General features: G+C 36.0%; 1 long non-coding RNA gene across 1 annotated transcript; it reads right to left on the reverse strand.

The window, feature by feature from the left end:
* Positions 1-204: 204 nt before the first annotated feature.
* Positions 205-12,034, reverse strand: LOC120882307. Its single transcript, XR_005725471.1, has 4 exons — positions 12,021-12,034; positions 10,666-10,671; positions 4,535-4,538; positions 205-282 (listed from the first exon to the last, which is right to left on the reverse strand). It is a non-coding gene; the product is annotated as an uncharacterized LOC120882307 (long non-coding RNA).
* Between the last annotated feature and the right edge of the window lie 9,145 nt (positions 12,035-21,179).

The following is a 21,179-nucleotide window of genomic DNA, read 5'->3' on the forward strand; positions in this document are numbered from 1 at the left end:
AAGAATATAAAATGGGAAAAAGCCTCTGTGGCAAGTGGTGCTGTGAATGTTGAACAACCGCATGTAAATCAGTGGAGTTCGAACACACCCTCACGCGATACACAAAAATAAGCTCAAAAGGGCTTAAAGATTTAAGCATAAGCCACATTATAAAACTCCTAGAAAAGAGCATAGGTTAAACATTATCTGACATAAATTGTATGAATGTCTTCAGTCAGTCTCCCAAACCAATAGAAATAAAAACAAAACTAAACAAATGAGAACTAATCAAACTTACAAGCTCTCACAGAGCAAAGTGTTAGACATTAAATCATGTCCAATTCTTTGTTTACAGTAGCCTGCCAGGCTCTTCCGTCCATGGCATTCATTCTCCAGGCAAGAATACTGGAGTAGGTAGCCATCCCCTTCTCCAGAGGATCTTCTTGACCCAGGGATCAAACCCAGGTCTCCCACATTGTAGGTGGATACTTTGCCATCTGAGCCACTAAGGAAGCTCTTTGCACAGCAAAGAAAATCATAAAAAAAAAGGTACTGTATGTAATGGGAGAAAATATTTGTCTTGATGCAACCAACAAAAGCTTAATTTTCAAACTATGCAAATGGATCATACAACACAACAACAACAAATAATCATAAAATGAGCAGAAGACCTTAACAGACATTTCTTCAAAGAAAGCATGTAGATGGTCAGTAGGCACATGAAAAGATATTCAACATTACTCCTTATTAAATAAATGCAGATTAAAACTACAATGTGGTACCACTTCATATCAGTCAAAATGGCCATTATTAAAATGATGTCCAAAAATAACAAATGTTGGAAAGAGTATGGAGAAAAGGGAACACTCCTACACTGTTGGTAGGAATGTAAGTTGATGTAGCCACTATGCAAAATAGTATGGTGGTTCTTTAGAAAGCTAAAATAGAATTGCCATATCATCCAGCAATCCCACTCCTAGGCATATACCTGAGCAAAACTAATTTCAAAGAGATACATGTACCCCGATGTTCATAGCAGCACTATTGACAGTAACCAAGGCATGAAAGCAAACTAAATGCCCACCAACAGATGAATGGATAAAAATGTGGTACATATATATAATGGAATACTTGTTGTTGTTGTTTAGTCATGTTCAAGTCTTTGCAACTCCATGGACTGCAGTATGCCAGTCCAGATAAGATTCGAGTGGGTTGCCATGCCCTTCTACAGGGGATCTTCATGACCCAGGGATTAAACCCGTGTCTCCTGCATGGCAGGCAGGTTATTTACTGACTGAGCCAAGAGGGAATCCTGATATCACTGATGGGTTGAATCAGAAAAAAAATGGCACAAATGAGAAACAGACTCACAGACATCAAGACTGGATTTGTGGTGGCCAAAGGAGATGAGGGGGAGGCAGAAGGATGAAATGGGAGTTTGGGATTTGTAGATACAAACTAATACATTCAGTATGGATAAGCAACACAGTCCTACTGGGAGCTATATCTGATCTCCTGAGATAAATTATAAAGAAAAAGGCTATTTTTAAAATGTATATATGTATATAACAGAGTTGCTTTGCTGAATAGCAGAGATTTGCATGACATTTCCAATCAATCAACTATACTTCAATTTAAAAAAAATAGTAGTGAGGAAACAGATTCCTCTTGATGGGAATAGCAACAAAGTTAATTAAATAGGGTGTGGAAAAAGGAAGCAGGGAACAGTTAGGGCCATGTTATCACTGGAGATAATAATAATTTGTTGTTGTTCAGTCACTAAGTCATGTCTGACTCTTTGCAACCCCATGGATTGCAGTACACCAGGTTTCCCTGTCCTTCACTATTTTCTGGAGTTTTCTCAAACTCATATTCGTTGAGTCAGTGAACCTATTCAACCATCTCATCTTCTGTTGCCCCCTTCTCCTCCTGCCCTCAGTCTTTCCTAGAATCAGGGTATTTTCCAATGAGTCTGCTCTTCACATCAGGTGGCCAAAGATAGTAAGAATATATGTATATCTTAACATCAATGTGAATTAATTAGATAATATGCATAGAGTTCTTAGTATAGTTTCTGACATTAAATATTGAGTAAAAGTTTGTTCTTGCTGTTATGTCAATCATCTTAATCAGACATCTGTTGCTGTTGGTGCAAGATTTTACATAAAGTTCCTGAATTATCAACATTCTGTGGTAAATTGGTGTTGCAGATATCTATTCATGTATTTTAAATCTGATTCAGTACATGAACCTTGAAGAATCTAATCTGCTTCCTCAATAAAGTCTCTAACTAGTTTTTTTTGATACTCTTCACGTTCTGTCTGGTTAACAGTCACCCAGAGATATAATCTGTGGGACCTGTCATAGTCATCCATAGGTCAACTAAGAGAATTGGGAATGGGAAGAAAGACCACTTACTCCCTAGATAGCAACTTCTGGAATGTATTGGACCATATCCTCTTTGTACAGTTCAGTAATTTTCTAAAGTCTAAAATTCTGTCATTTCTGAATGCTCTCCCACCACACTTTCTACAGAGAACATTGTTTTAAACAACAAATATTGACTGAGGTCAAACGTGTGCAAAATATGGCAATGGGAACAACCATCAAGACATTAATAAGTTTTGACTAAGAAGTCACACTTTTAAGTATGTGTTCCATAATAATCTACAAACATTTTAAACTTTTTCTATTTGCTTATGTCAAATAGTTATATTAGATAAAATAATTTTTAGAAGTGACTGCTTAATCCAAGGGAATAAAAGTGAAAGTGAAGTCTCTCAGTTGTGTCTGACGCTTTGTGACCCCATGGACTGTAGCCTACCAGGCTCTTCCGTCCATGGGATATTCCAGGCAAGAATACTGGAATGGGTTGCCATTTCTTTCTTCAGGAGATCTTCCCAACCCAGGAATTGAACCCGGGTCGCCCACATTGTAGACAGATGCTTTACCATCTGAGCCACCAGGGAAGCCACAAAGGGGAATCCCTGCCTGAAAATGAATCTGGCAAGACTCACTTATGATGAAAACAAGTTTACAGAAGTGATACTGAGATCATACCATATAACTATGTAGATTTTTTGGAGGGGAGAGAACAAAGGCTGCATTCCAATTCTCGAAAACATGCTCTAGCCAATGTAACAAAAATTAGAATTAATTCACATACCACTGTGGCCAGTAATGTTAAAAGATAGAAAAATGTCACGAAGTCCCTGCCTATCTGCTAGACCCAAACAAATTCCTAACCTTCACATCATTTTATGTTGCAGCAGTGACTCTTAGATTCAGTTTACTGGCTCAGTCATGCACAACTCTTTGCAACCCCATGGACTGCAGCACGCTAGGCTTCCCCATCCATCACCAACTCCAGGAGCTTTCTCAAAATCATATCCATTAAGTCAATGATGGCATCCAACCATTTGATCCTCTGTTGTCCCTTTCTCTTCCTGCCTTCAATCTTTTCCAACATTAGAGTGTTTTCCAGTGAGTAAGTTCTTTTCATTAGATGGCCAAAGTATTGGAGCTTCAGCTTCAGCATCAGTCCCTCTAATGAATATTCAGGCCTAATTTCCTTTAGGATTGACTGGTTTGATCACCTTGCTTTCCAAAGGACTCTCAAGAGTCTTCTCCAACACCACAGTTCAAAAACATCAATTCTTCAGTGCTCACCTTTCTTTATGGTCCCATCTCATATCCATTTATGACTACTGGAGAAAACATATCTTTGACTATAAAGACCTTTGTCGATAAAGTAATGTTAATGTCTCTGCTTCTTCATATGCTTTCTAGGTTTGTCATAGCTTTTCTTCCAAGGGGCAAGTGTATTTTAATTTCATGACTGCAGTCACCATCTGCAGTGAGTTTGAGCCCAAGAAAATAAAGTCTGTCACTGTTTCAATGGTTTCCCCATCTATTTGCCATGAAGTGATGGGACAGGGTGACATGATCTTAGTTTTTGAATGTTGAGTTTTAAGCCAGCTTTTTCACTCTCCTCTTTCACTTTCATCAAGAGGCTCCATAGTTCCTCTTTGCTTTCTGCCATAAGGGTGATGTCATCTGTATATCTGATATTATTGATATTTCTCCTTGCAATCTTGATTCGTTTGTGCTTCATCCAGACCTGCATTTTGCATGATATATCCTGCATATACAGTAAATAAGCACAGTGACAATATATAACCTTGACATAATCCTATCCCAATCTGGAACCAGTCCATTGTTCCATGTCTGGTTCTGTTTCTTCTCGACCTGCATGCAGATTTCTCAGGAAGCAGGTAAAGTGGACCGGTATTCCCATTTCTTTAAGAATTTTACACAGTTTGTTGTGACACACACAGTCAAAGGTTATTGTGTTGTCAATGAAACAGAAGTAGATGTTTAGAAGTTTTTCTTTTTTTTTCCTTCTGGAATTCTTTTTTTTTTTTTTTTTCTAGATCCAACAGATGTTGGCTATTTGATCTCTGGTTCCTCTGCCTTTTCTAAATCCAGCTTGAACATCTCAAAATTCACAGTTCATGTACTGTTGAAGCCTGGCTTGGAGAATTTTGAGCATTACTTTGCTAGCATGTGAGATGAGTGTAATTGTGTGGTAGTTTGAACATTCTTAGGCATTGCCTTTCTTTGGGATTGGAATGAAAACTGACTTTTTTGAGTCCTGTGGCCACTGCTGAGTTTTCTAAGTTTGCTGGCTATAGCAGCATTTTGACAGCATGATCTTTTAGGATTTGAAATGGCTCCACTGGAATTCTATCACCTCCACTAGCTTTGTTCATAGTGATGCTTCCTAAGGCCCACTTGACTTCACATTCCAGGATGTCTGGCTCTAGGTGAGTGATCATGCCATCGTGGTTATCCAGGTCCTTGAGGTCTTTTTATATAGGTCTTCTGTGTTTTCTTGCCACTTCTTAATATCTTCAGCTTCTGTTAGATCCGTATCATTTTTGTCCTTTCTTGTGCCCATCTTTGCATGAAATGTCCCCCTTGTAGCTCTAATTTTCTTGAAGAGATCTCTAGTCTTTCCCATTCTATTGTTTCCTTCTATTTCTTTGCATTGATCACTTAGGAAGACTTTCTTATCTCTCTTTGCTATTCCTTGGAATTCTGAATTCAGATAGATACATCTTTCCTTTTCTCCTTTGCCTTTTCAGTCTCTTCTTTTCTCAGCTATTTGTAAGGCTTTCTCAGACAACCATTTTGCCTTTTTGCATTTCTTCTTCTTGGGGATTGTTTTGATCACCACCTCCTATAGAATGTTATGAACCTCTGCCTATATTTCTTCAGGCACTCTATCAGATCTAATCCCTTTAATCTATCTGTCACTTCCATTGTATAAGGGTTTAGGCCATACTTGAATGGTCTAGTAGTTTTCCCTACAATCTTCAAGTTAAGTCTGAATTTTGCAATAAGGAGTTCAGAATCTAAGCCATATCAGCTTCCGGTCTTATTTTTGCTGACTCTATAGAGCTTCTCCATATTTGGCTGCAAAGAATATAATCAGTCTGATTTCAGTATTGACTATCTGGTGATGTCCATGTGTAGAGTCGTCTCTTGTGTTTTTGGAAGAAGATGTTTGCTATGACCAGTGCATTCTCTTGGCAAAACTCTGTTAGCCTTTGCCCTACTTTATTTTGTACTCCAAGGCCAAACTTTCCTGCTACTCTACTCTTGACTTCCTACTTTTGCATTCCAGTCCCCTATGATGAAAAGGATATAATTTTTTTGTGCTAGTTCTAGAAGGTCTTGTAGGTCTTCACAGAACCATTCAACTTCAGCTTCTTTGGCATTAGTGGTTGGGGCATAGACTTGGATTACTCTGATATTGAATTATTTGCTTTGCAAACCAACAGAGATCATTCTGTTGTTTTTTGAGGTTATACCTAAGTACTGCATTTTGGGCTCTTTTGTTAACTATGAGAGCTATTCCATTTCTTTTAAGGGATTCTTGTCCACAGTAGTAGATGTAATGGTTATCTGAGTTAAATTCACCCATTCTGGTCTATTTTAGTTGACTGATTCCTAAAATGTCGATGTTCACTCTTGTCATCTTTGGTTTAACCACTTCCAATGTACCTTGATTTATGAACTAACATTCCAGTTCCTATGCAATATTGTTCTTTATAGCATTGGATTTTACTTCCATTACCAGTCACATCCACAACTGAATGTTGTTTTCACTTTGGCTCAGCCTCTTCATTCCTTCTGGATCTATTTCTCCACTCTTCTCCAGTATCATATTGGGCACCTACCAACCTGGGGAGTTCATCTTTCAGGGTCTTATCTTTTTGCCTTTTAATACTGTTCATGGGATTCTTAAGGCAAAAATACTGAAGTCCTTGTTATGCACGTAGCCTCCTTTATGGTGCCAAATGAGCTCTGGCATGACATTTGTAGAACGTGTGCTCATCTTCTCCTGTGAGAACTCTGAAATTACGACTAACTGCTGAGCAACCATAGATAGTAGAATGTTGGATCCCATCCAAAAAAAAAAAAAAAAAGGATACCCCACGACAAAGGGCAAAGGGGAAGCCCTAGCAAAATGGCAGGAGTGAGGATAGCATGTTTAAAATCAAACCCCATACCCGCCAGAAATTCTCGGAGAGCTAAACAAAACCTTATGCACACCAGGACACAGGGACCCTACAAGAGACTGAGCCAGACCTGCCTTTAAGTGTTTGATTGCCTCAAATCTAATATCTTACATTAATAGATACTAAACAGAAAAAAAAAATTACTGCAGATAGTGACTAGGCATGAAATTAAAAGACACTAGCTCCTTGGAAGAAAAGCTATGACCAACCTAGACAGCATATTAAAAAGCAGAGACATTACCTTGTCAACAAAATTCCATAGAGTCAAAGCTATGGTTTGTTTGTTTGTTTTTTCAAATAGTCATGTATGAAAGTGAGATTTGGACTATAAAGAAAGCTGGTGGCCAAAGAATCGCTGCTTTTGAACAGTGGTGTTGGAGAAGACTCTTGAGAGTCCCTTGGAGACTCAAGAGATCAAACCAGTCAATCCTAAAGGAAATCAGTCCTGAATATTCATTGGAAGGACTGATGCTGAAGCTGAAGCTCCAATACTTTGGCCACCTGATTAGATGAGATGACGAGATTAATTGGAAAAGACCCTGATGCTGGGAAAGATTGAAGGCAGGGGAAAGACCCTGATGCTGGGAAAGATTGAAGGCAGGAGGAGAAGCAGACAACAGAGGATGAAATGTTGGATGGCATCACTGAATCCATGGACATGAGTTTGAGCAAGCTCCAGGAGTTGGTTATGGATGGGGAAGCCTGGCGTGCTCCAGTCTATGGGTCAAAAAGAGTTGGATGCTACCGAATAAATGGGAATTGGGCTGAATGAAACAGAAAAAAAGTCAAAATATTTTTAGGTCCAGTCTAAACACAACAAAATTCAAATAACATCTTTCTTTATATTTTTGCATAAAAATGATAATACAAAAAATATAAAATTATTTTGGGTAGTCATTCTTTTATTTGTCTATTCATTTATTTATTCAATTGTTCCTTCATTCTGCCATCAAAAAAATTTTAATACCTTCTATTTTCCTATATTTTAGGTGCTAAAAATACAAAGAAAAATTTTAAAAATGTAATCACTGCCCAGGCAACTTCAAATCTCCTGCATTTAAAGTTCAATACATGTATCTGCCTGTGGCCAATTATTTTATCTGCAATGCATATTTTAATGAGACATATTCAACATAGTCTAAGTTCCACTAGATACTACTTTTTTTTATTTTTATTTTTACTTTATTTTACTTTACAATACTGTATTGGTTTTGCCATACATTGACATACTACTTTTAAATATAAATGTAGCCAATTACTCTACACTGATGCTGAAAAACTGGGATTGACTGTTTTAATGTGCATTTCAATTGACAGTATGTAAGGAAACCTTTGGGGAAACACGTATTGTAAGTGCTTAGCTGAAAGCTGTCATTACATCAATATGAAACCTTTATAGCCAAACATTTCTGTCTCACACATGCTTATGGTCAAAAATTTAGTAGAATAATTCTACACAAATCTGTAGTTTTGTTCAGAAGTTAACATATGTATACATTATATATACTTTTTAGTTTCATGAATATTATTATTGAGGAATTTCAAGAGGAAAACTGAGTCAGCTGCTATACATTAAACACAATCACTTCCTTTAGTCTTCAAAATGACTGAGTCCACAGTATTAATATGGTAAAGTTTCTGTGATAGTAGAGCAGTTGCTCTACCTGGAATATTACATGGTGCCAGTCTATGAATGGCAGCTGAAGGACTCAGTGGGTTAGTTAGATATTTTTCCCCAATCACTCTGAGACCCATAGGGCTTGACTGAATGATTGCATCGTTCTAGTAATGAAGTTCCTTGAGGACCTCTAGAAGAAGGTAGCATTTTAAGATTTAACTATTCAAGATATTGCTGGTCAGAAAACTGGTTTTAGGGCACTGATCTTCTGACTTGATAAGTACAAGAATAAAGTCATGGAGGGTTAGCAATAATGTCTACATATGTCCTGGGAGCAGTCAGTTTCTAGTAGGTATTTTCATTTTGACTTTTAACTCCACTACATCCAAATAAATGATGTGTAAATGATGCCTCAAGGTATATCATAAGTTCTCTCCAATATACACATGGCAGTCCTAAAGAAATATTACTTCCCTATGAACAACAATATATCTTGCATCTACTTAAATCCCTGGAAAGGTCTTCATCACCTTTTTACTGATGCATGCTACTTGCACCCTTACCTGAAATCAAAGTACAAAATCACAGTTCTCTTAGAATAATTTTATCTGACATGAGTATTTTGTCAGTCTTCTTTAGAAATGACCTGTGGTTATATAGCATTTTCTAAAATTTATCTTCAACCCCAATATAACTAGTGTTACTTGTCTATCTTTCTTCTCACTAGTGACAGTTGTAATATCTCATTGGATCATTTTTCTAATGTACTTATGTTAACAAGTTATTTCTCTCCCTAAAATCCTATTAGTATTCTCATCTTCTGGATGAAATAAATTTCTTTAACATAGGATACAAGGCCCATAATATTCTGATTCCTATCTTTTGTGTCTTATTTCAGGATTCTCTCCACCTTTTTTCTCCACTTCAGCAATCGAACACTTCTTACAGTCTTTTGAGTACACTATGCTTTTTTTCAGTGACAAGGACATTGACGAAGCACTCTCAGTAGTCTTAATTAGACCCAGTACTTCTTTTCAAATTAGTCTGTGCCCATAGACTCGTTTAAGAAATATGCAAAGTGATTTATTTTATGTCTGTATCTCCATAGGACCTGTTGGGTTAATCCGTGTATCCCCAGTGTCTAGCTAAGTATCTGACATCATATTAACTAGTCTATTTCATATGAATACCAGAGAACTCCTACAATAAACCAAGTATTATTGCTATTTATACCAAATAGTGTCAACCATTCTTTGCTCCCATATAAAGTCATATCAGCAAACACACATACCACTGTTTAACAAGCCTATTTCTATGAATACTCAAATGACAAAATGTATACAATCATATTCTATGTAGTTCATTATCTTATAATATTGAAATTGTTGGCCTCTGAAGTCCATAAAGAAATGAAATGTAATGAGATTCTGTATAATTTAATGGTTATGAGGGCATTAAAGAGATAGGCAATCTGAGTTTGAATCTTGATCTGCCACTTACAAGCTACATGAACTGAAGCAAGATGCCTAATCTTTTCATACTTCCCTTTTAACAATAAAGGATACAATAATAGTACCTACATCATAGTTTGCCCATAATGATTAAATAAGTTTCATTATCTGGCATTAGGCAAATCTAAACTAAGTCGCCATTACAAAAATTTTAATTAAACTTAATTTGATGTTTTATTGTTGCTATTTTATGATTGATTTGTAAACTTCCTTTGTTTTTAGTTTGTGAGGTGGAGTGGAATGGTTCACATGAACAAACAAGTCAACTAATGATTCATAAATGGACAAACTCATTCTGCAATGTCTTCAAAAATAAAGTCTTGGAGATTTAAGTAATAGGGAGAGCTAAGTGTAATTTTACATAAGAACACAAATACTTTGAAACATCTCAGAAAAATTAGGACAAGATTTAACATGATGTAATTTTTTAAAATAAGAGGTTTTACACAATTCAGGACAGGATTAATGACTAAGTGTATGTAGCTGTAGTTGCTCAGTCGTGTCCAACTCTTTGCAACCCCACAGACTGTAGCCTACCAGGCTCCTCTGTCCGTGGGATTTTCCAGGCAATAGTACTGGAGTGGATTGCCATTTCCTTCTCCAGGGATCTTCCCAACCCAGGGCTCAAACCTGGGTCTCCTGCACTGTAGACAGACGCTTTACCGTCTGAGCCACCAGGGAAGTCTGGGATCTGACATAAAGACCTGAGACTTAATATCCATTCAAAACAAAATGACAGAGAAATTAAATGTAATAGAAATGAAATAATAGGTACAAATATTTCAGGAAGAGAATTTAATTTTAGCATGAAAACAAGGTAGCCATGACTGGTTACACAAAACATCTCTAAGATAAATGCAAGAAAACAAAATGATAAGGAGAAAAACAAAGATCTTTGGTCTTAGTCTCTGCATACTTTTCCACGTGCTTATTTTCCCAGTCGTGTTTGACTCTTTGAGACCCTTTTGACTATAGTCTACCAGGCTCCTCTCTCCATGGGATTTTTCAGGCAAGAATACTGAAGTGAGTTGCCATTTTCTTCTCCAAGGGATCATTCCAACCCAAAGATCAAACATGCATCTCTTGTGTCTCCTGCATTGAAGGCAGATTCTTTGCCCACTGAGCCATCAAGAAAGCACTACTTTCTATATGTAGTATTATTTATAGGGATAAACTAAAAAAAATGCTTCATTCTCAACCATCTAAAACAAAACACTAGGGATTATACACATGGACACACTGATAAAAAGAACAGTTCACTCAGTTTTACTGTTTTCACCTAAGTCTGGAACAGAAGTACTGTCCTTATCAGAAAAACAGGTTGTTGTCTTCCAAACGTATGGCATATATATTTTGAGCCAAACAGAGACAGAGTTTGGCTATGTCCAGCACAAATTAGTTTCTGTTTTCACCTAGTAACCACCAAGACTTCCCTGGTGGCTCAGACTGTAAAGCATCTGTCTACAATGTGGGAGACCCAGGATCGAGCCCTGGGTTGGGAAGATCCCTGGAGAAGGAAATGGCAATCCACTCCAGTACAATTGCCTGGAAAATCCCACGGACAGAGGAGCCTGGTAGGCTACAGTCTGTGGGGTTGCAAAGAGTTGGACACGACTGAGCAACTACAGCTACATACACTTAGTAACCACCTCAGAATGTTGCTTGGAAGGAAGAGAAGAGATGGATGAATGCATGCAGTATCCTGATATGTAAACATCTAAGAGGGAGTGAGGAATATAAACAAGAATGAATATTGGGAGAGTGTATATGGTAGATGTACACTTCATACTGTCTAAATAACTATTTCAAATTGCATCTCATTTCCAAGTCTAGTAAATATGTATGAGAGCTATAACTAGATAATATCTAAAATAGTTTTAATAGAGCCTCAAAAAAATAAAAGTATTGAAAATTGAGGTAGGATCCATATGAACTGAACTTCAGATCTAGCTGTGAAAAAAAAAAGCCAATATCTAAATATACAGTTAAGAAAGTTATAGAAACTATATTCCTCCTGTTTTCCAGAAAATAGCATGCATAGATACATAGCTATTGAAACAGTCATGAACTTGTAAAACTGGTCAACCACTTGTAAAAGAATGAAACTAGATCACTTTCTAACACCACACACAAAAATAAACTCCAAATGGATTAAAGATATAATGTAAGACCATAAACTATAAAACTCCTAGAGGCGAACATAGACAAAACACTCCCCAAGATAAATCACAGCAGGATCCTCTATGATCCACCACCCAGTATACTGGAAATAAAAGCAAAAATAAACACATGGGATCTAATTAAAATTAAAAGCTTCTGCACAACAAAGGAAACTATAAGTAAGGTGAAAAGACTGCCTTCTGAATGGGAGAAAACAATAGCAAATGAAGCAACTGACAAACAACTAATCTCAAAACTATACAAGCAACTTATGCAGCTCAACTCCAGAAAAATAAATGACCCAATTAAAAAAAATGGTCCAAAGAACTAAATAGGCATTTCTCCAAAGAAGACATACAGATGGCTAACAAACACATGAAAAGATGCTCAACATCACTCATTATCAGAGAAATGCAAATCAAGACCACAATGAGGTACCACTTCACACCAGTCAGAATGGCTGTGATCCAAAAGTCAGCACGCAATAAATGCTGGAGAGGGTGTGGAGAAAAGGGAACCCTCTTACACTGTTGGTGGGAATGCAAACTAGTACAGCCACTATGGAGAAAAGTATGGAGATTCCTTAAAAAATTGCAAATAGAACTGCCTTATGACCCAGCAATCCCACTGCTGGGCATACACACCCAGAAAACCAGAATTGAAAGAGACACATGTACCCCAATGTTCATTGCAACCCTGTTTATAATAGCCAGGACATGGAAACAACCTAGATGTCCATCCGCAGATGAATGGATAAGAAAGCTGCGGTACATATGCACGATGGAGTATTACTCAGCCATTAAAAAGAATAAATTGGAATCAGTTCTAATGAGATGGATGAAACTGGAGCCGATTATAGAGAGTGAAGTAAGCCAGAAAGAAAAAAAACATCAATACAGTATACTGACACATATATATGGAATTTAGAAAGACGGTAATGATGACCCTGTATGCGAGACAGCAAAAGAGACACAGATGTATAGAACGGACTTTTGGACTGTGAGGGAGAGGGAGAGGGTGGGATGATTTGGGAGAATGGCATTGAAACATGTATACTATCATGTAAGAAATGAAGCACCAGTCTATGTTCGATACAGGATACAGGATGCTTGGGGCTGGTGCATGGGGATGATCCAGAGAGATGATATGGGGTGGGAGGTGGGAGGGGGATTCAGGATTGGGAGCTTGTATACACCTGTGGCGGATTCATGTCAAGGTATGGCAAAACCAATACAGTATTGTAAAGTAAAATAAAGTAAAAATTTTTTAAAAATCACTTTAAAGGGAAAAAAAAGACTTAATTATAGTGTCACATATTATCACTCTGTTACTACTTTTAAAAGCTAGTTACAAGGGTAAAATGTAAGATAATAGAATAAGAAGCCTGAGACTCTCCTTCATCCCATGGAGAAACAAATTCAACAATACAAAGACCACTAGCAATAGGAGATTTCAATAGTCCATTTTAAATAATGAATAGAACATCAGCTAGGAGATCAGTAAGGAAATGGAGAACTGGAACAACACGAGAGACACGTGACCTTAAGGAATATATACCAAATAGTCCCCCAAGAGCAAGAAAGTACACATTCTTCTCCAGCACAAATGAAACATTATCTAGGATAGATCATGTATTAGGTCACAAAACAAGTCTTAACCAATTTTAGAAAATTGAAATCATAGCAAGTATCTTTTCTGAACATATGGAATGATTAGATCTCATTGATGTCTTCAGGACAGTCCATCCAAATGCAGAGGATGCACCTTATTTTCAAGTGTACATGGAACATTATCCAGGATGGGACACATCTTGGGTCACAAATCAAATCTCAGTAAATTTAAGAAAACTGAAATAGAATCAAGCACCTTTTCCGACCACAAAGCTATGAGACTAGACATCAATTACAAGGGGAAAAAAAAAACTAAAAACAACAAACACATAGAAATTAATACATTTCTAAATAACGAGCAGGTTACTGAAGAAATCCAAAGAGAAATAATAATAATAAATTCCTCAAAACAAATGACAATGAAAACACAACTCAAAACCTATGGGATGCAGCAAAAGCAGTTTTAAGAGGGAAGTTTATAGCAGTACAATTCTACATCAAGAAAAAAGAAAAACATTGAATAGACAACCAAATTTTACACCTAAGACAACTAGTAAAAGAAGAAAAAGAAACCCCAAAATTAGCAGAAGGAAAGAAATCATAAAGATCAGAGCAGAAATAAATGAAAAAAGATATGAAAGAAACAGTAGCAAAGATTAATAAAGCTAAAAGCTGGTTCTTTGTGAAGATAAACAAAATTGATAAACTTTAGCCAGACTCATCAAGAAAAGAAGAGAGAACAATCAAATCAGCAAAATTATAAATAAAAAGGAGAGGTACAATAGACAATGCAGAAGTACAAAAGATTATAAGAGACTATTATGAACAACTATATGGCAATAAAATGAATAACCCAGAATAAATGGACAGATTCTTAGAATTGTTCAATCTTCCAAGACTGAACCAGAAAGAAATAGAAATTATAAACAACCCAATTACAAGCTCTGAAATTGAAGCTCTGTTCAAAAATCTCCCAAAAAACAAAAGTCCAGGAGCAGAAGTCTTCACAGGTGAATTCTATCAAACATTTAGAGAAGGGCTAATATCTAACCTTCTATAACTCTTCCAAAAAATTGCAGAGAAAGGAATATTTTCAAACAGATTCTATGAGGACACTATCACCCTGATACCAAAACCAAAGACAACACACAAAAAGAAAACTACAGGCCAATATATCACTGATGAACATAGATGCAAAAATCCTCAACAAAATTTTAGCAAACAGAATTCAACAACACATTAAAAAGCTCATACATCTTAATCAAGTTGGGTTTATTTCGGGGACTTAAGGATTCTTCAATATATGCAAATCACTCAATGTGATACACCATATTAACAAATTGAAGGATAAAATCCATGTGATAAGTTCAATATATGCACAAAAAGCCTTTGACAAAATTCATCACCTATGATTAAAACTATTCAAAAAATGGGCATAAAAGGAACTCACCTCAATATAAATAAAGACCATATATAATAAATCCACAACAAACATTATTCTCAATGATGAAAAACTGAAAATATTCCCCCTAAGATCAGGAACAAGCAAGGGTGTCCGTTTTTACCACTATTACTCAACATAGTTTTGGAAGTCCTAGCTACAGCAATCAGAGAAGAAAAAGAAATAAAAGGAATTAAGATCAGAAAAGAAGTAAAGCTCTCACTGTTTGCAGATGACATGATACTATACATAGAAAACCCGAAAGTTCGTATCAGAAAATTACTGGAACTAATCAGTGAATTGAGCAAAGTCGCAGGATACAAAATCAATATACAGAAATCTCTTGCATTCTTATACACTAACAATGAAAAATCAGAAAGATATTAAGGAATCAATCCCATTTACCAGTGCAATAAAAATAATTAAATATCTAGGAATAAACTTACCTGAGGCGACAAAAGAACTTTCCACAGAAAATTATAAGACACTGATGAGAAAAAATCAGATGACATAAACAGATGGAGAGATATCCCATGGTCCTGGGTAGGAAGAATCAATATTTTAAAATGACTATACTACCAAATGAAATCTACAGATTCAATGCAATCCCTATCAAATTACCAATGGCATTTTTCATAGAACTAGAACAAAAATTTTCACAATTCACATGGAAATACAAAAGACCCTGAATAGCCAAAGCAATCTTGAGAAAGAATGGAGCTGGAGGAATCAACCTTCCTGACTTCAGATTATACTACCAAGCTACAGTCATCAAGACACTATGGTACTGACACAGAAACAGAAATATAGCCCAATGGAACAAGATAGAAAGCCCAGAATTAAACCCATGCACATATGGGTACCTTGTTTTTGGCAAAGAAGGCAAGAATATACAATGGGGCAAAAACAGCCTCTTCAATAAGTGGTGCTGGGCAAACTGGACAGCTACATGTAAAAGAATGAAAGGAGATGGTGGGATGATTTGAGAGAATAACATTGAAATATATACATTACCATATGTAAATTAGATAGCCAGCAGTACTTTCATGCAGGATGGGATGCAGGGAACCCAAAGCTTGTGCTCTGTGACAACCTGGATGGGGTGGGAAAGGAGGTTCAAGAGGGGACACATGTATGCTCATGGTCAATTCATGTTTATTCATGATAGAGGCTATCATGATATTGTAAAGTAGTTATTCTCCATTTGAAAAGTAAATAATGCATAGCTATAAGAAGAGGATTTTAATTATCTTATAAAAGAAAGGAAGGACAAGAGTACTGATGATTATGTTACCCTGTGTCAGTGGAGAGACAAGGCCCCTATAACACAAAGATAATGAAAACAAACCTACTCTGCAATGTTCTGCAGCAATAAAATTTTTGCACTGCAAAAAAAAAATGAAAATGAAAACAAATATACCAAATTTATGTAAGTGGCTAAACAAGCATTAAAAGGAAAGTTCATGAAGATAAAAGCCTAGATTAAAATAAAACGGAAGATCTCAAACAATCTTACTGTACACTTCAAGTAGCTAAGAAAAGAGAATAACTAAGCCCAAAATGAGCAGATGAAAATAAATAATAAATACTAGAACAGAAATAAATAATATAGATAACTGTAAAATTAGAAAGAAAAACAATAGAACAAAGAGCTGGCTTTTTGAAAAGATAAACAAAATTGACAAAACTTTAGCTAATCTAAGAATGAAAGGGAAAAGACTCAAACATAAAATTGTAAATGAAAAAGGAGACATTACAGCTGATACCACAGAAATAAAGAGGATCATAAGAGACTATTAAAAATGTCAGTGTCAGTCAGTTCAATTCAGTCAATCAGTCGTGTCCTACTCTTTGAGACCCCATGGACTGCACCATGCCAGGCCTCCCCGTCCATCACCAACTCCCACAGTTTACTCAAACTCATGTCCATTGAGTCGGTGATGCCATCCAACCATCTCATCCTCTGTTGACCCCTTCTCCTCCTTCCTTCAATCTTTCCCAGCATTAGGGTCTTTGCCAGTGAGTCATTTCTTTGCATCAGGTGGCCAAAGTATTGGGATTTCAGCTTCAACATCAGTCCTTTCAATGAACATTCAGGACTGATCTCCTTTAGGATGGACTGGTTGGATCTCCATGCAGTCCAAGGGACTCTCAAGTGTCTTCAACACCACAGTTCAAAAGTATCAATTCTTAGACACTCAGCTTTCTTTATAGTCCAACTCTCACATCTATTCATGACTACTGGAAAAACCATAGCCTTGACTAGATGGACCTTTGGTGGGAAAGTAATGTAATTAAAAGTAATTTAAAATGTATACATTGACAAATTAGATAACCAAAAAGTAATGAATAAATTGCTATATTTCTATATCCTACCAATACAATTCATTATTTCCACATTCCTAAATTTCTATAATGTTATGTACATCAATATGTAACTTTATCATAAATATCAAAGTTGAAAAAGTAAAATTAGAAAAGCAAAGTTATGTCTTTTCATGTATGGTTTAGGCTACAAGACTGTGTGGGTTTTGTTTTGTGTTTTGAGAGGGATAATGCATCAATTTGTTGAATATTACATTCTACCACAATCTGCTGTTTTTAATCCTTCTCCTGTGAATGAATGTAATTCTCTTGCCAAATGATTATGTCACTTGACATTTTAAAAAGTACTTACTTGTACCTCTACCTCATTTTAAAAGCATTCAAGGTTTCTTATAATATGAACATATATAATAAAATGTTCTGAAAGATCAATTTTACACGAAGAAAAAGAGAGACAAATATTTTAAGTAATAGGAAGGTTTCAGCCTGTATACAAAACAAAAAATAAATAAATATTCAGGTCATAGAGACCTACACTATTGCTATATGGAGTCTCAACTTAAGTTTTAAACTTCCCAGGAGTCAAAGTGAAAACTGAGTTCTTGGTCTTTATCAGAAAAAAAGAAAACAATTCTTCATAGAATAACTTCTTAAAGACATTCTTCATTGGGTTTCCATAGTAGAACAACAAGTGTTATGTATAGGATTCCCTTCAAAAGTATTGCTGGGGCAGATGCTTAAGTGAATATGTTGTTGTCCTTTCCAACTCTTTGCAACCCCATGGCCTGCACACAAGGCCTCTCTGTCCTGCACCATCTCCCATAGTTTGCTCAAATTCATGTCCATTGAGCTGGTGATGCTATCTAACCATCTCATCCTCTGCTGCCCTCTTCTTTTGCCTTCAATCTTTCCCAGCATTATGGTCTTTTCCAATGAGTTAGCACTTCCCATAAGGTGGCCAAAGTGTTGGAGCTTCAGCTTCACCAACAGTCCTTCCAATGAATATTCAGGGTTGATTTCTATTTGGATTGATTGGTTTGATCTTGCAGTCTGAGGGATTCTCAATAGTCTTCTCCAGCACCACAGTTTGAAAGCATCCTTTAGAGCTCAGCCTTCTTTATGGTCCAACTCTCACACCTGCACATGACTACTGGAAAGGCCATAGCTTTCAGTATATGTAAATTTGTTGACAAAGTGATGTAACATTATCTAGGTTTATCACTTTCCTTCCAAGGAGCCAGTGTCTTTTAATTTCATGACTGCAGTCAATGTTAGCAGTGATTGTCGAGCCTAAGAAAATAAAATTTATCACTGCTTCCAATTTTACTTCTTCTATCTGCCATGAAATAATGGCTCAATCACTAAGTCATGTCTGGCTCTTTGCGATCCCATAGACTGTAGCCTGCCAGGCCCTCTGTCCATGATGTTTTTTCCAGGCAAGAATACTGGAGTGGGTTGCCATTTCCTTCTCCAGGGAATGTTCCTGGACCATGGATTGAACCCATGGCTCTTGCCTTAGCAGATGGATTCTTTACCACTGAGCCACCAGAAAAGCCCCTAAGTGGGTATGGATAGGTTTTGTTCATATCAAGCGGGAAGAATGTTAGAGCAAGAGTTGCAGTTTTGTTTGGAGAAAATCTGTATAGATAATATTAAAACACAGCATACTGTAGACAAGTCTGTGCAGAACTACAATAACATGGTCAACATATGGAAAATTTCTGACAGTCTTCCAACTTGATCTGAATTTATACCTTACTGAATGCTGAAAATATTAAACTGAGTGAATATTCTTTATGTATTACTTGTATCCCACAGTCTTCCTCCTGATATCCATAAACATAATATTTCAGTATTTATGAAGATAAATACTTCAGTATTTAGCTTGGTTTGTGACTGTGGGACTTTCTGTATTTGTTTCATCATGTACTTGCTAGCTGTCCTCTGCAACTTTCAACCTGTTAATCAGCTTGATAACTACTAAGATCCTGGTACTACATATGACCTCTAATTGCAGATGATTTGTTGATGACAGCATTTTTACATAACAGCTCAATTAGGAGATAAGCTACTACTGAAAAGTGTTTTATAAAGCAAAAATATGAGTCATTTTTTAAAAGTAATCATGTTCACCAAAAGTAAGGTTTTCTTTATCTTGTTAATATTTACTTTTGTTTTTGGTTTGTTTTGTTTGGTCAAGAGTAGCTTACAAATCTTTGAGTACTAACCATGACATTTTTCAAAATGATCTCAAAGAACTTGGCTACTGTTAAACAATAAGAATAATAATAAGTGAAGTGATACACCATCATCACTTTCACCAGCATTTATGTTCTTCTCATTAGCCTACAATTTAAGCCTTATTACCATTCATGTGCTTCAAGAACTTTACATCATGCAATATGCCCATGCAGAGTCCAGCTCATTGGTCAACTTAAACTAACACAAAAGCTATAAGCTATGCAATTCTATCTTGCTGAGGAACTGAAATGAAGCAGGGTATAATTCAAAGTTATACTTCAATATGACAAAAATACATTTTAAAAGTTGCAAGCATATAAGTGTTGCAGCATATACTGTATTCATAGTTTAAAGATGTATGATGTACAACTCAGAGTTTCAGTTTCTAATATTACCTATTTCTGGTCTTACCTATTTTTTATGGAGTAGTGTGTTCAGATCTCATAATTATAAGGTGTTTAGAATGATCATCTTATAAAAGCCAGTAGAAATTCACAGAACTTTCTATTTGCTTAAAACAAACAGAATTTCCCAAAAGATTTGTCATTGTCTGCAAGTCTCTGTCAGTAATCTATCTACTTGAATTGTCAAACTTATCATTAGAGCTTGCTATTTAATATATAACTGTGTCCATCTATCTAATTTCCTCTTTAATCTCTTTAAAAAGCAACAAGTTAGCCCTTCAAAATTAGATAAATGAGTACATTGCTTCCTGAAGGAATGGTAAAGGATCATGTTTCCTTTTTATCTCCCCTGCACCTAGCAAAGAACAAGACATATAGTAATTCTGAAAATAAATGAAATGCCTCATTTTATATTGCCATACAGTTTACAAATGCATTAAGAAAAACTTCTCTAATTTGATCCAAGTATTGTCATTTTTATTCATAATTATCATTATTTTACAGATGAAGACTGTCCCACTTACAAGGCTGTGATTTGCCAAAATATAAATGACTGTCATGACTGGATCATTAGACAACCTGGACTACTGTCATGATTGACTTCTAATACAGTGCTCCCCTTAGAATAAAACTTCTTCAGCGTTTAAGAAATGATTGATCTATGCATTCATGGATGAAATAAATATATATTGGGCAACTTTGATGTATGAGGCAGTGAAAAGGATTCAAATACAGGTGTGAATATGTGATGCTTGAATATTATATATTTTGAAGATAGAGCCATCTTCGGAGGAGAGAAGGATGATACTGAATCCAAGCCAGTTCTCTGAGGAAATTGCCACCTTTTATTGACCATGAAATCAACAGGCAAAATTCCCATTAGGTTTCCTGAGTACCTGAGGAAGTTCTTTATTTTTTTTCTTTTTTAATATAAATTTATTATTTTAATTGGAGGTTAATTACTTTACAATATTGTATTAGTTTGGCATACTTTTTTATAATTCAAGATCTTACCAGAACTCTTTCAGCTCATCTTCACCACTCAGCTACTAGAATAGCAAGCGAACCATGCATATTTGTTTGAATATTCACTAACAGCTTTACTGTAAAACTCCAGATAACACAAAAGTTTCATAAGGACAATTTTTTCTTTTAACCAAGGGTAAATATATTCAACACAGGGAAACTGTGAACATGCATATATACACAGCCAGCTTATGGAATGGCATAAGAAAAGCTTATGGAAAATTTAACTGTTCTCAGTTTGAGAACTATGAAAAAAATTTTAGCTGTTATTTTTATT

The sequence above is a fragment of the Oryx dammah genome, unplaced genomic scaffold (genome assembly GCF_014754425.2).
Source record: "Oryx dammah isolate SB20612 unplaced genomic scaffold, SCBI_Odam_1.1 HiC_scaffold_23, whole genome shotgun sequence".
NCBI classification, from domain to species: Eukaryota; Metazoa; Chordata; class Mammalia; order Artiodactyla; family Bovidae; genus Oryx; species Oryx dammah.